Source organism: Rana temporaria, chromosome 3 (genome assembly GCF_905171775.1).
Source record: "Rana temporaria chromosome 3, aRanTem1.1, whole genome shotgun sequence".
NCBI lineage: Eukaryota > Metazoa > Chordata > Amphibia > Anura > Ranidae > Rana > Rana temporaria.
Genome location: NC_053491.1, coordinates 442,595,264 through 442,608,866, shown reverse-complemented (window position 1 = coordinate 442,608,866; position 13,603 = coordinate 442,595,264).

The window sequence follows — 13,603 nt, the reverse complement described above, 5'->3', positions numbered from 1 at the left end:
TGCCATAAAATTATTCCCTATTTTGTAGACGCTATAACTTTTGTGCAAACTAATCAATAGACGCTTATTGCGATTTTTTTTTTTAAACAAAAATATGAAGAAGAATACGTATCAGCCCAAACTGAGGAAACAAATAGTTTTTTATTTATTTTTTGGTGATATTTATTATAGCAAAAAGTAAAAAATATATATATTTTTTTAAATTATCGTTCTATTTTTGTTTATAGCGCAAAAATAAAAACCACAGAGGTGATCAAATACCACCAAAAGAAAGCTCTATTTGTGGGGAAAAAAGGGCATCAATTTTCTTTTGGAGCCACGTCGCACGCCCGCGCAATTGTCAGTTAAAACGATGCAGTGCCGAATGGCAAAAAGTAGGCCTGGTCTTTGGCCAGCCAAATGATCCGGGGCTGAAGTGGTTAAAGGAGAATTTTTTTTATTACATTTTTTTGTTGCATTTTAGTGTAAACACGAGATCTGAGGTCTTTTTAGCCCCAGATCTCATATTTAAGAGGACCTGTCATTCTTTTTTTCTATTACAAGGGATATTTACATTCCTTGTAATAGGAATAAAATTGACCCAAACATTTTTTTTTTTTTCTTAAAAGGACAGTGTCAAAAAAATAGTAAAACAAATAAAAATTAAAGTGTCCCGTCCCGATGGGCTTGCGCGCAGAAGCGAACACATACGTGAGTAGCACCCGCATATGAAAATGGTGTCCAAACCACACATGTGAGGTATCACCGCGATCGATAAAGTGAGAGCAATAATTACAGCCCTAGACCTCCTCTGTAGCTCAAAACTGGTAACCTGTAGACATTTTTAAACGTCCCCTATAGAGATTTTTAAGGGTAAAAGTTTGTTGCCATTCCATGAGCAGGCGCAAATTCAAAGGGTGACATGTTGGGTATTAAGTGGTTAAGGACCAAGCCTATTTTTCGGACTCAGTGTTTACAAGTTAAAATATTTTTTTTTGCTATAAAATTACTTAGAACTCCAAAATATTATATATACATATTTTCTAACAACCTAGAGAATTAAAATGGTGGTCGTTGTAATACTTTCTGTCACACAGTTTTTGCGCAGCGGTCTTACAAGCACACTTTTTTGGGAACAAATACACTTTTTTGTATTAAAAAATAAGACAATAGTAACATTAGCCCAATTTGTTTTATATTGTGAAAGATAATGTCACGCTGAGTAAGTTGATACCCAACATGTCACGCTTCAAAATTGTGGCCCCTCTCCCGCCGCCGATAACGGTGATCTGGCGGCGAATCTCCCACAGAGACCACCATTATCGTAATCCAAACCAAGTCTAAGACCCCTTTCACACGGGGGCGCTTTGCAGGCGCTATAACGCTAAAAATAGCGCCTGCAAAGCGCCCTGAAAGAGCTACTGCTTTCTCTCCACTGGAGCGGTGCGCTGGCTGGACGGTATAAAAAGTCCTGCTAGCTGCATCTTTGGAGCGGTGTGTATACCGCTCCTGCACATTGAAATCAATGGGCACTGCGGCTATACCGCTTTCCAGTGGTATTAACCATTTCTCGGCCGCTAGTGGGGGGTAAAAGCGCCCACTAGCGGCCGAATAGAGCCGCAAAATTGACGGTAAAGCACCGTTAAAAATAGCGCTGACGCACCCCCTGCCCCATTGTGAAAAGGGCCTTGACAAAACAAAAATGTTTTGCTTTCCGTTAGACGTGTTCCAAAGTCATTGCCTTTCATACATTGCAGCATTGCCCTCTGCTGGCAATCCAACAAAATACATGCATGGCTCATTTATTTATTATATGTCAAAGTGATTATTTGGACTGTTCTTACGTAAAACAGTACGGTTTGCTAATGTACCACTGGATGCAACCCTATCACCTGTGTGTAACAAGAAAAGTGTATATGGGCATACCAAGAGGGACGAAGAGAGAGAAAGGTGGAAAAAGGAGAGAGAAAAAAAGAAAGAAAGAGAGAAAATAGATAGATTAGATAGGTAGATAGATATCGAGAGAGGGAGGAGAGTGAATAAATAAAAGAGAGAGAGAGAAAAAAAAGTAAAAGAGAGATAGATAGAGAGAGAGAGGGAAAGGGAGAGAGAAAGAAAACAAGAGAAAGAGACGTTGAGGTAAAAAACCAGAGTGAAAGAAAACGAGAGAGAGATAATTATATATATATATATATATACATATACATAGAGAGAGAGAGAGAGAGAGAGAGAGAGAGAGAGAGAGAGAGAGAGAGAGAGAGAGAGAGCACAAGAATAAAAGAGAGAGAGAATGAAATAGAGAGATAATAATTGAGAGGGATAATATAATAGAGAGAGAGAGAGAGAGAGAGAGAGAGAGAATAAAAGAGAGAGATACTAGAGAGGGATAATAATAGAGAGAGAGAGAGAATAAAAGAGAGGGAGCAAAAGAGAAAGAGAGAGAGACAATAATAGAGAGAGGGGGAAAGGAAATATGAGAGGGAGAAAAACAGAGAGAGAGAGAGAGAGAGAGAGAGAGAGAGTAAAACAGAGGGAGCGAGAGAGAGAGAGAATAAAAGAGAGAGAGAGAGAGAGAGAGAGAGAGAGAGAGAGAGAGAGAGAGAGAGAGAGAATAAAAGAGAGAGAGGGGGAAAGATAATAATGGAGAGATAAAAGAAAAAGAGGAGAGAGATAGAGAGAATAAAACAGAGGGAGAGAGAGAGAATAAAAGAGAGAGAGAGGGAACGATAATAAAGGAGAGAATAAAAGAGAGAGAGGGAAAGATAATAAAGGAGAGATAAAAGAAAAAGAGGAGAGAGATAGAGAGAATAAAACAGAGGGAGAGAGAGAGAATAATAGAGAGAGAGGATAAAAGAGAGGGAGAGAAAGAGGGAGAGAGAGTAAAGGAGAGAGATAATAATACTAAAAGAGAGAGAGAGAATAAAATAGAGAGAATAAAAGAGGGATAGCGATAGAGAGATAAAAATAGAGAAAGAGAGAGATATGAAAAAGAGAGACCCAGTGAAGTGAAGAGCCTCAGATGATACATTGAGATGAAAAAATCTCCCTACATAGGTTTTACATGTATATCAGCTGTCTTCATTTATATACTGTTTAGAAAGTTCAGATCGTGTTAAAGTGGTAAACCCTTTACAACCACTTTATGCTACATATGCTTTATGCTACAGGTAAGCCTATATTAAGGTTCACCTGTAGCTACCCAGGATATCTCCTAAACCTGCACAGTTTAGGAGATATTCCCCATCCACTACATGTGCAGATGTCATTGGCACATGTGCTCTGGGGCAAACTGAAGCAATGGCACATGCGCCCTGGGGCAAACTGAAGCAACGGCACCTATGTGCCATTGCTTCAGTCCGTGTGCCGTTACGGCGGCTCCCGCGTGCATGCGCGACAGTGACGTCATTGCGGCTCCAGCCAATCACAGCACCGGAGCCGCGATACCCGGAAGTAAGCCCCGGGAGAGATAACGGCGGCCGGAGGGGGAGACGAGGACCACTGCAGGGGCTTCAGTCTGAGGTAAGTAATTCATAATGAGCTAGTATGCTATGCATACTAGCTCATTATGCCTTTGTCCTTGTGTCCGACAATTTGTCAGGAGTTATCAGGCTGATAACAGAGGAACCGTTCAGGAGAGAGTTACAGGACTTAGCATTACCCATTGAAGAGAGATAACAAAACACTGCAGATATATGTGCCCAGCTCAAATTTCATGAATTGGGTTTACATCCACTTTAAATTATTTTTGTCTTTGTCTACTCGGTGGCAACTCAAACTTAAGGTCTACTTAACGTGGCACTAAACAATATCCAAATCCGGGCGCCCGGGCGCAATTGCGGATCCTGTGTCTCCGTGCGCCCCCACCTCCCCCGCCGCGCGATCGCGGCGGGCCCGCGCCCACCGGTATTTGAGGCCGCGGCTTTGCGGCCTTCTGCAGACCTAAGCTTCCTTCTGTGATCTGACGCCATCTTGTGGTGGCCGTTGGCATTACAAGTAAAACAGAAGTTTTAACGTGTTTTTCACTGTTTTCACTGCCATTCTACTTCCCTATAATTAGAACTCCCAAACATTATATATATATATTTTTTATTTTAACACCCTAGAAAATAAAATGGCGGTTGTTGCAATACTTTCTGTCACACCGTATTTGCGCAGCGGTCTTACAAGCGCACTTTTTTGGGAAAAAATACACTTTTTTTAATTAAAAAATAAGACAACAGTAAAGTTAGCCCAATTTTTTTTTATATTGTGAAAGATAATTTTTTACGCCGAGTAAATTGATACCCAACATGTCACACTTCAAAATTGCGTCTGCTCGTGGAATGGCGACAAACTTTTACCCTTTAAAATCTCCATAGGCGACGTTTAAAAATGTATACAGGTTGCATGTTTTGAGTTACAGAGGAGGTCTAGGGCTAGAATTATTGCTCTCAATCTACCAATCGCGGCGATACCTCACATGTGTGGTTTGATTACCGTTTACATATGCGGGCGCTACTCACGTATGCGTTCGCCTCTGCGCGCGAGCTTGGCGGGATGGGGCGCGTTTTCTGGTTCCTAACTTTTTTAGCTGGCTCCTAGATTCCAAGCAAATTTGTCAAACCCTGCCTTAGTCTACAAATTCATACATTCTCTACCAGTGTTGCCAAATCCCCCCCCGAAGCTGTATTTACTGACTGGACGCCAAAACTTACGAACGCCACAAATTTTTTACTGTCAAAAACCATAAAATTTACTGGCAGAGCTACATTTTGTACTAACATTGCAAAAAAGTACTACAATGGCTGTTTTCAGTGCTAAAACAGTGCAAATGTTAACATTTAAAGCGGAGGTTCACCCATAGAGAACACTTTTTCCCCTTAGATGGATGCTCGTTTTGTCTAGGGGAATCGGCTAGTTGTTTTAAAATATGAGCTGTACTTACCCGTTTACGAGATGCATCTTCTCCGCCGCTTCCGGGTATGGGCTGCGGGACTGGGCGTTCCTTCTTGATTGACAGTCTTCCGAGAGGCTTCCGACGGTCGCATCCATCGCGTCACGATTTTCCGAAAGATGCCGAACGTCGGTGCGCAGGCGCAGTATAGAGCCGCACCGACGTTCGGCTTCTTTCGGCTACTAGTGACGCGATGGATGCGACCGTCGGAAAGCCTCTCGGAAGACTGTCAATCAAGAAGGAACGCCCGCTCCCGAAGACCCATACCCGGAAGCGACGGAGAGGATGCATCTCGAAAACGGGTAAGTACTGCTCATATTTTAAAACAACTAGCCGATTCCCCTAGACAAAACGAGCAGGAAGCTAAGGGGAAAAGGGCAAAAAATAAATAAATGGTTGAACTCCCGCTTTAAACTAGAAACATGTAGCTAGTGCTATTAGCAATGTGTTTAAGCTAAACAAAAGTCAAAAAAACATATTTCTCAGAGTCTGCAGGATTCCCCCTTACAGTGAAAGAGAACTCCTATGTAAAGGAGAATGCTACAGATCGTGATCTAAGGGGGAACTCTGATGTAAGGGGGGCTCTGGTAACCAGAGACCACCTTATAAAGGGTGGCTACAATCTTAGATACAGTGGGACCATGGAGAAGACCCCTATAATTCTACTCAGTACCCACCTCTGGTTGCTATGGAAACCACCTAGGCCCAACAGTTAAGTGGGGCACAGTTAGATACGGTGTTGTCAGAAGCAATGGCAGATTGCTCTGTAGGTGTCTGGTTGCTATGGAAACCACCCAGGCTGAGCAGTTATTGTGGGGCATAGTCAAATACCAGTGGCCCGGATTCAGGTAGACTTGCCCCTTATTTGCGTAGGGGGCGGGAATCATTTAAATTAGGCGCGCCCCCGCGCCGAGCGTAGAGCGCATGCTCCGTCGGGAAAATTTCCCGACGTGCATTGCGGCAAATGACGTCGCAAGGACGTCACTTGCTTCAAAGTGAACGTGAATGGCGTCCAGCGCCATTCACGAATCACTTACGCAAATTACGTAAAATTTGAACGTCGCGACGCGGGAACGACGGGTATACTTTAGCATTGGCTGCCCCTGCTATTAGAAGGGGCAGCCTTACGCTAAACACGCCGTACGCAAACAACGTAAATTGCGTAGGCAGGGCTCGCGCAACATTGTGAATCGGTGTTAGTATGCAATTTGCATACTATACACTGAGCACAATGGGAGCGCCCCCTAGCGGTCATTGCTAGAATGCAGCCTAAGATATGCGTGGCATAAGAGCCTTATGCCACGCAGATTTTAGGCTGCAGTCGGCGTTACAATGTTCCTGAATCAGGAGCATTCGTAACGCCGGGGCAAGTAAGCAATTGCGCTGTGTAACCTATGGTTACACAGGCGCAATTGCCACTTGAATCCGGGCCATTGTTTTTAGAAGTAATGGCAGATTGCTGCATAAGGGGTCTGGTTGCTATGGAAACCACCTAGGCCTAGCAGTTACCGTGGGGAATATTCAGATACTGGTGTTGTTAGAAGTAATAGCAGATTGCTGTTTAGGGCGTCTGGTTGCTATAGAAACCACCTAGGCCCAACAGATACAGTGTTGTCAGAAGTAATGGCAGATTGCTATGTAGAGGTCTGGTTGCTATAGAAACCACCTAGGCCCAACAGTTACAGTGGGGCACAGTCAGATACGGTGTTGTCAGAAGTAATGGCAGATTGCTATGTAGAGGTCTGGTTGCTATGGAAACCACCCAGGCCAATCAGTTATTGTGGGGCACAGTCAGATACGGTGTTGTCAGAAGTAATGGCAGATTGCTATGTAGGTGTCTGGTTGCTATGGAAACCACCCAGGCCGAGCAATTACTGTGGAGAATAGTCAGATACCAATGTTTTTAAAAGTAATGGCAGATTGCTGCATAAGGGGTATGGTTGCTATGGAAACCACCTAGGCCAAGCAGTTACCAAGGAGCACAGTCATATACTGGTTTTGTCAAAAGTAATGGCAGATTGCTATTTAGGGGGTCTGGTTGCTATGGTAACCACCCAGGCCGAGCAGCCGATAAGGGGCACCGTCAGAAACCGGTGTTGTTAGAAGTAATGGCCGATTTCTGTGTAGGGGGTCTGGTTCCTATGGAAACCACCTAGAACCAGCAGTTACTGTGAAGTAGGCCATGTCCTCCTAATGCCTGTGTAGTCAGAAGAAACTGCAGGTGGTTATGTAGTGGTCTGGTTGCTCCCAGGCCCAGCAGTTACAGTGGACAACAGTCAGATACCAGTGTATCAGGAAAAAATGTTAGATTTCTGTGTAGGGGTCTGGTTTCTATGGAAACCACCTAGGCCCAGCGCCATCTTAAGATCATTATAGGCCCTCGGGCAATACTATGCACTGGGGTCTACACAATCACGCACAATGGCTGCGTTTGTATGGCATAGTGGCTGTGTTTGAATGGCACAGTGGCTGTGTTTGAATGGCACAGCAAATTACTTACAGGGTGAGGCCGAGGGTCAGGTCAGGTGCAGTACAGTCACTCACACTCACAGCAAGGCAGGCTCAGGACAGGCTCAGTCAGGCAGCTCTTCTCAGAAGTGCTCCGCTGCCCGCTCCCTCTGAGCCACGCTAAGTCTGAAGATGGCAGAGGTGGGTGGAGCTAGTTTTCTATCCGCGAAGGCGGCGTGCTCTGAATCCTGGGGCGGCCGCGGCACACTCTGAATGCTGGGGCGGCATGCTCTGAATGCTGGGGTGGCCGTGGTGCGCTCTGAATGCTGGGATGGCCGCGGCCTCTGACGTCACTGGTTGCTAGGAGCTGGGCGGCTGGCGATTCTAGCAACCAGTGCAGTCGAGTGAGCGGTGTGCAGTGTGCCACAGCTTTGGCGCCCCTTCTCTTAGCCCCCCAGGCAAGTGAGGCCCCTGGGCAAGTGGGCCCCCGGGCAACTTCCCAGAATGCCCATGAGAAAAGACGGCCCTGCCTAGGCCGAGCAACTACATCTTGTCCTAATACCTGCGTATGAAAATAAATTATTTAAGTACAAAGTGATCTGCATTGCCCATTACGCTGTGAATGTAATAACAAGGTGTCTTTACAATAAGTACTGTGACAACCGCAGGTTTTTGGACATTTATCTAATGGCTGAAGACCACAGTATCTATAGAGATAAACATACAATGTAGATACGTTATTACATATTAAAAGACAACATCCTCCCCCAGTGACACCAGGACAGGAAATGAGCCAGTGTGGGTGTCACTGGGACAGGAAGTCATCGAGCGATAAACACCTGACAGATTGCACGCTCTTGACCGCCATACAGATATCCTTGTACTGCACTTGGCAAGACCCACAATTGCAGTAGAATATATCTGGAGCTCAGGTGATCAGGCCTTATAGTCATTATTAGCGTTGTCTATTCGCATTACCCTGGTAACTACTATTTCCTGTTACACCGTGACACCACGGTACACAAATATGGTACAATGAGGATACAACAGATCAAGCATGTCCCGCCATGTCAGGCCTTACCACCCCTGGGGTCCCTTTGGGTGACGTCCTCCGCTCTTACCTGCTGCTGCAGAAAATTAATACACCGGTTGAATTGTCAACTGCCACAAGTTCAGTGGGAGGTACAAGTTCTGGCATTTGAATAATGGGGTGTGGCTTAATGATGGGAGAGGTTGGGCTTAATCGCCATGCATGCACAGTCTGGCATAGGATCCAAGGGGACTCCATGGGGGGGACACAGGGCTTGATCTAAAGATTAAAGAGGAACTGCAGTCTGCTTACATAATTTGTAATAAAATCATCTTTGCCATTCTGAAGCTTCCCTCCAACCACTTTGCATATTATTTTATATATACTGTGATTCTGTACTTGCCAAATATGCTACAGAATTCTCCCTCCTCTGAGTCTAGCTGCATCCATTTTAACTGTGGGCAGCTGAAGCTGCTGCCTGTTTACTTCCAGGATTTACACAGACACACAGAGGCACACCTCCAGCTCTGCAGGTTTCATTGGCCCTCAGTTATGACACCAGCCATTTGATGGCTTGACAATGCAGTTGAGAGCACAAGCAACTGTGACAGTTATCATTCACAGCATGCCTTAGTTCTGCCTTTCTTTAGGCCTGGTTAACACCTATGCATTTTTTTGGTGCTTTTTACAGAATCGCACAAAAGTTTATTTAACCACTTAAGGACCGCCTAACGACGATATACGTCGGCAGAATGGCACCGCTGGGCACAATCACGTACCTGTACGTGATTGTATAAAGCCCAGCGGTGGGTCGCGGGCGCGCTCCCGTGACCCGGTCCAAAGCTCCGCGACCTCGGCCGCGGGACTCGCGGACCCGATCGCCGCTACAGTTACGCGATCGGTCCCCGGAGCTGAAGAACGGGGAGAGACGCGTGTAAACACAGCTTCCCCGTTCTTCACTGTGGCGCTGTCATCAATTGTGTGTTCCCTAATATAGGGACGCACAATCAATGGCGTCAGACCTACAGCCACACCCCCCTACAGTTGTAAACACACTTTAGGGAACACATAACCCCTTCAGCGCCCCCTTGTGGTTAACTCCCAAACTGCAACTGTCATTTTCACAATAAACACTGGGGCAGATCCACAGACAGAGTACGCCGGCGTATCTACTGATACGCCGGCGTACTTTCAAATTACCTGCGTCGTATCTTTGGTTTGAATCCTCAAACCAAGATACGACGGCATCTGGGTTAGATCCGACAGGTATACGATCTCGTACGCCTTTCGGATCTAAGATGCAATACTTCGGCGTCCGCTGGGTGGCGTTCACGTCGTTTTCCGCGTTGGGTATGCAAATTAGCTATTTCCGACGATCCACGAACATACGCGTGGCCGTCGCATTCTCTTACGTCGTCTCTAGTCGGCTTTTTCCGGCGTATTGTTAAAGCTGCTTTTTTGCGGCGTATAGTTAGATTTGCCATGTTAAGTATGGCCGTCGTTCCCGTGTCGAAATTTGAATTTTTTCTTTTTTTTGCATAAGTCGACCGTGAATCGGGATGGACGTAAGTCACGTCTAAGTTTAAAAAAATGACGTCCTTGCACGGCGGGAAATTTAGAAACGGAGCATGTGCAGTTCATTCGGCGCGGGGACGCGCTTCATTTAAATGAAACACGCCCCCTAATCGCCGATTTGAATTCCGCCGCCAGAGATACACTACGCCGCTGTAACTTATGGCGCAAATTCTTCAGGATTCGAACCAGCCAAAAGTAAGTTACAGCGGCATAGCGTATCTCTGATACGCTGCGCTGATCTATTTCTATTTGAATCTGCCCCAATGGATTTTAAATGCATTTTTTGCTGTGAAAATGACAATGGTCCCAAAAATGTGTCAAAATTGTCCGAAGTGTCCGCCATTATGTCACAGTCACGAAAAAAAATCGCTAATCGCCACCATTAGTAGTAAAATAATTTTTTTTTTATAAAAATGCAATAAAACTATCCCCTATTTTGTAAACGCTATAAATTTTGCGCAAACCAATCGATAAACGCTTATTGCGATTTTTTTTTCCACAAATAGGTAGAAGAATACGTATCGGCCTAAACTGAGGAAAAAATAAAAATGTTATATATGTTTTTGGGGGATATTTTTTATAGCAAAAAGTAAAAAATATTGCATTTTTTTCAAAATTGTCGCTCTATTTTTGTTTATAGCGCAAAAAATGAAAAACGCAGAGGTGATCAAATACCACTAAAAGAAAGCTCTATTTGTGGGAAGAAAAAGATGCCAATTTTGTTTGGGAGCCACGTCGCACGACCGCGCAATTGTCAGTTAAAGCGACGCAGTGCCGAATCGCAAAAAGGGGCCTGGTCTTTTACCTGCATTTTGGTCCGGGTCTTAAGTGGTTAACATGGTTTCCTATGGGACACGTTAACATCTATGCTTTTTTTTTTTTAGCCGCTGCGTTTTTGGAAAGGGTTAGGGACTTTTTTAAACACAAAACAGGCTTCAGCCCTGGTTCACATTGGAGCGATTTGGCATGTGATTTGACATGTCAAATGGCATGCCAAATCGGCGGAAATTGCAGGCAAATTTCTCAAAAGTAGTTTCTGTACTACTTTTGGCGACTTCAGGGTGCGATTTCCATAGACAACTGTGCAGGAACCTGTTGTCAGTGTGAACCTGAGCATTTCTACCGTGCTTTTTACTGTGCTTTCCACGTTTTCTGACACACGTTTTCATGCATTTTGCATTTTTACTTTAATTTTATTAGGCCAGTTTGTTGTTGGGCAAATTAAATAAGGCAAAACCCGTCAAAAACGCCCAAAAAAACGCACTACATGCTTTTCTGCAGCGTCTCCATTGAAGTCTATTGAACCAGAAAAGCAGAAAAAGCAGCGTTTTGTGGTTAAAAAAGGTACCTGACCCTTACCAAAAACGCAGAGGCACAAAAATGCATTATTGAGAACGTGTTCCGTAGGAACCCATGTTAAAAAACATCTCCTGCATTTCTGCAAAAAGCATGAAAAAATGCATTGGTGTGAATAGAGCCTTTCGCTTTATTCACACCTATGCAGTTTGCTTTTGAGCATTTTTGCAGTGGTTTTTACTATGCTTATTGACGTTTTTTTTTTTTTTTTGTCTAATGAGAACCTCCAGAACCAGGGACAGCTGACATCCTTCCATATAGAGTCATAGGACTAGATTCAGGTACGGCCGATCTACGTTGCGCGGGCGTAGCGTACCGTATTTACGATACGCCGCCGCAACTTAGAGAGGCAAGTGCTGTATTCTCAAAGCACTTGCCTCCTAAGTTACGGCGGCGTAGCGTAAATGGGCCGGCGTAATTCAAAGTAGGCTGTAGGGGGCGTGTTGTATTTAAATGAGGCTTGACCCCATTAGATGCATGGCCGAACGAACGGCGCATGCGCACGCATGCTCAGTATCACGTCGTATTTACGCCCAAAGATACGTCGGCTCAATGCCCGTGACGTGAACGTAATTTACGCACAGCCCTATTCGCGTACGACTTACACAAACAACGTAAAAAGATTTGCTTGTTCCGACGTCCATACTTTGCATGGGATGCGCCACCTAGAGACCAGCTTTATCTTTACGCCGGCGTATCTCTAACGTAAACAGCGTAACTAATTGCGACGTGCGCACGTACGTTCGTGAATCGGCGTATCTAGTCATTTGCATATTCTACGCCGAACTCAACGGAAGCGCCACCTAGTGGCCAGCGTAAATATGCACCCTAAGATACTACGGCGTAGGAGACTTACACCGCTCGTATCTTAGCCTAATTTAAGCGTATCTGGTTTCCAGAATACGCTTACATTTACGACGGCGCAGATTCGGACTTACGACGGCGTATCTACTGATACGCCGACGTAAGTCTCTGAGAATCTGGCCCATAGTGGGTGTAATGTGAGGTAGATTCATGGGCGCCAGACACTTCTTGAATGCAAAGAGATTTTATTTTCTCTTGAACAGAACAGTGGGAGAGAGGGTTAGGGCCAGGACACCCTTAGGTAGTTGCAATGTCAATTAGCAAACTCTGAGACTTCTACAGGTAGACAGCCATGCAGGGAAAGGCATCCAGCGCTGTCTCCTATGACAACAGTCTAAGAACAGTTCCTAACACAAATTGTAACAAACTCCTTAACTTTTATAGAGTCACTTCTTGTAGATTCTCAGCCCACTGAGCTCCCAGTCTCTCTTACTAGACTTGCTGATTTGCTGCCACTGAATCCCGTGAGCTCTTCTAATCTTCTTACTTTAGTATCTTCCTCAAGCGTCACCCCGCTTCCCTGCTGGGTCCCTAGCTTGGCTCTCCAGATACTCCTCACACGTCATCACCGCTGGCTGGGTCCCTGACTTGGCACCTGCTGATGTTTCCCAATTCTTCACCATCCCCGGTTGGTGAGAATAATGCTCCGGTACTTGTTTCAGCTACTCATGGTGGTCCCTGGTAATAAGGTGGTTGGTCCCTTAGTGGCGACAGCTTCCCCTCTACCTCCGACCATGACAGATTCTCCGGCCGGTAGAACCGTCACTTCTGGTTGGACTGCAGGCCGCAATCCGAACCCTACGCTGCTCTCTTGCTGGATAGGCTCTCAGACAGCCTAGCAGCCAGATGTGCCCGGGATAGGCCCAAACTCTGGCCTAGAAGCCCGGGCAGAACAACACACGTCCACCCAGACAGCCGTCCAGGTGGCACAGAACCCCGATCTCCTGACCTCACCCAAATAAATAGGCTCTCCCAGCAGGCCAAGCAGTGTATCTGCTGACTTTTAATAAACAGACACTCACCTGTCCAACGATCCAGTGATGCGGCCGCCCGAACCCTCGCTCCTCTCCCTTGCCTCTCCCCGGCATCTCAAGTGTGGGCACCCGGCTGTGACAGCTTGCAGCTTCACAGCTAGGTGCACACTGTACAAAACGCGTTGCGCCTCCTTAATGGCTGGGCAATCTTCCGGGACCTGTGATGTGTCCCAGAACATTGCAAGGAGGCGGCCCGAGCGGAAGTGGGAGCTGGATACCTGTCAAAACTAAGTACCCACTCCCCCCCCCCCCAAAAAAAAATTACATGCCAAATGTGGCATGTAAGGGGGGTGAGGAGTAGGGTGACCGCATTTCCAAACTGCCATTCAGGGACACACCCCCTCTCTCACCTTCCCCCCAAAAAAGTGAGGGGGGGGGGCGGGG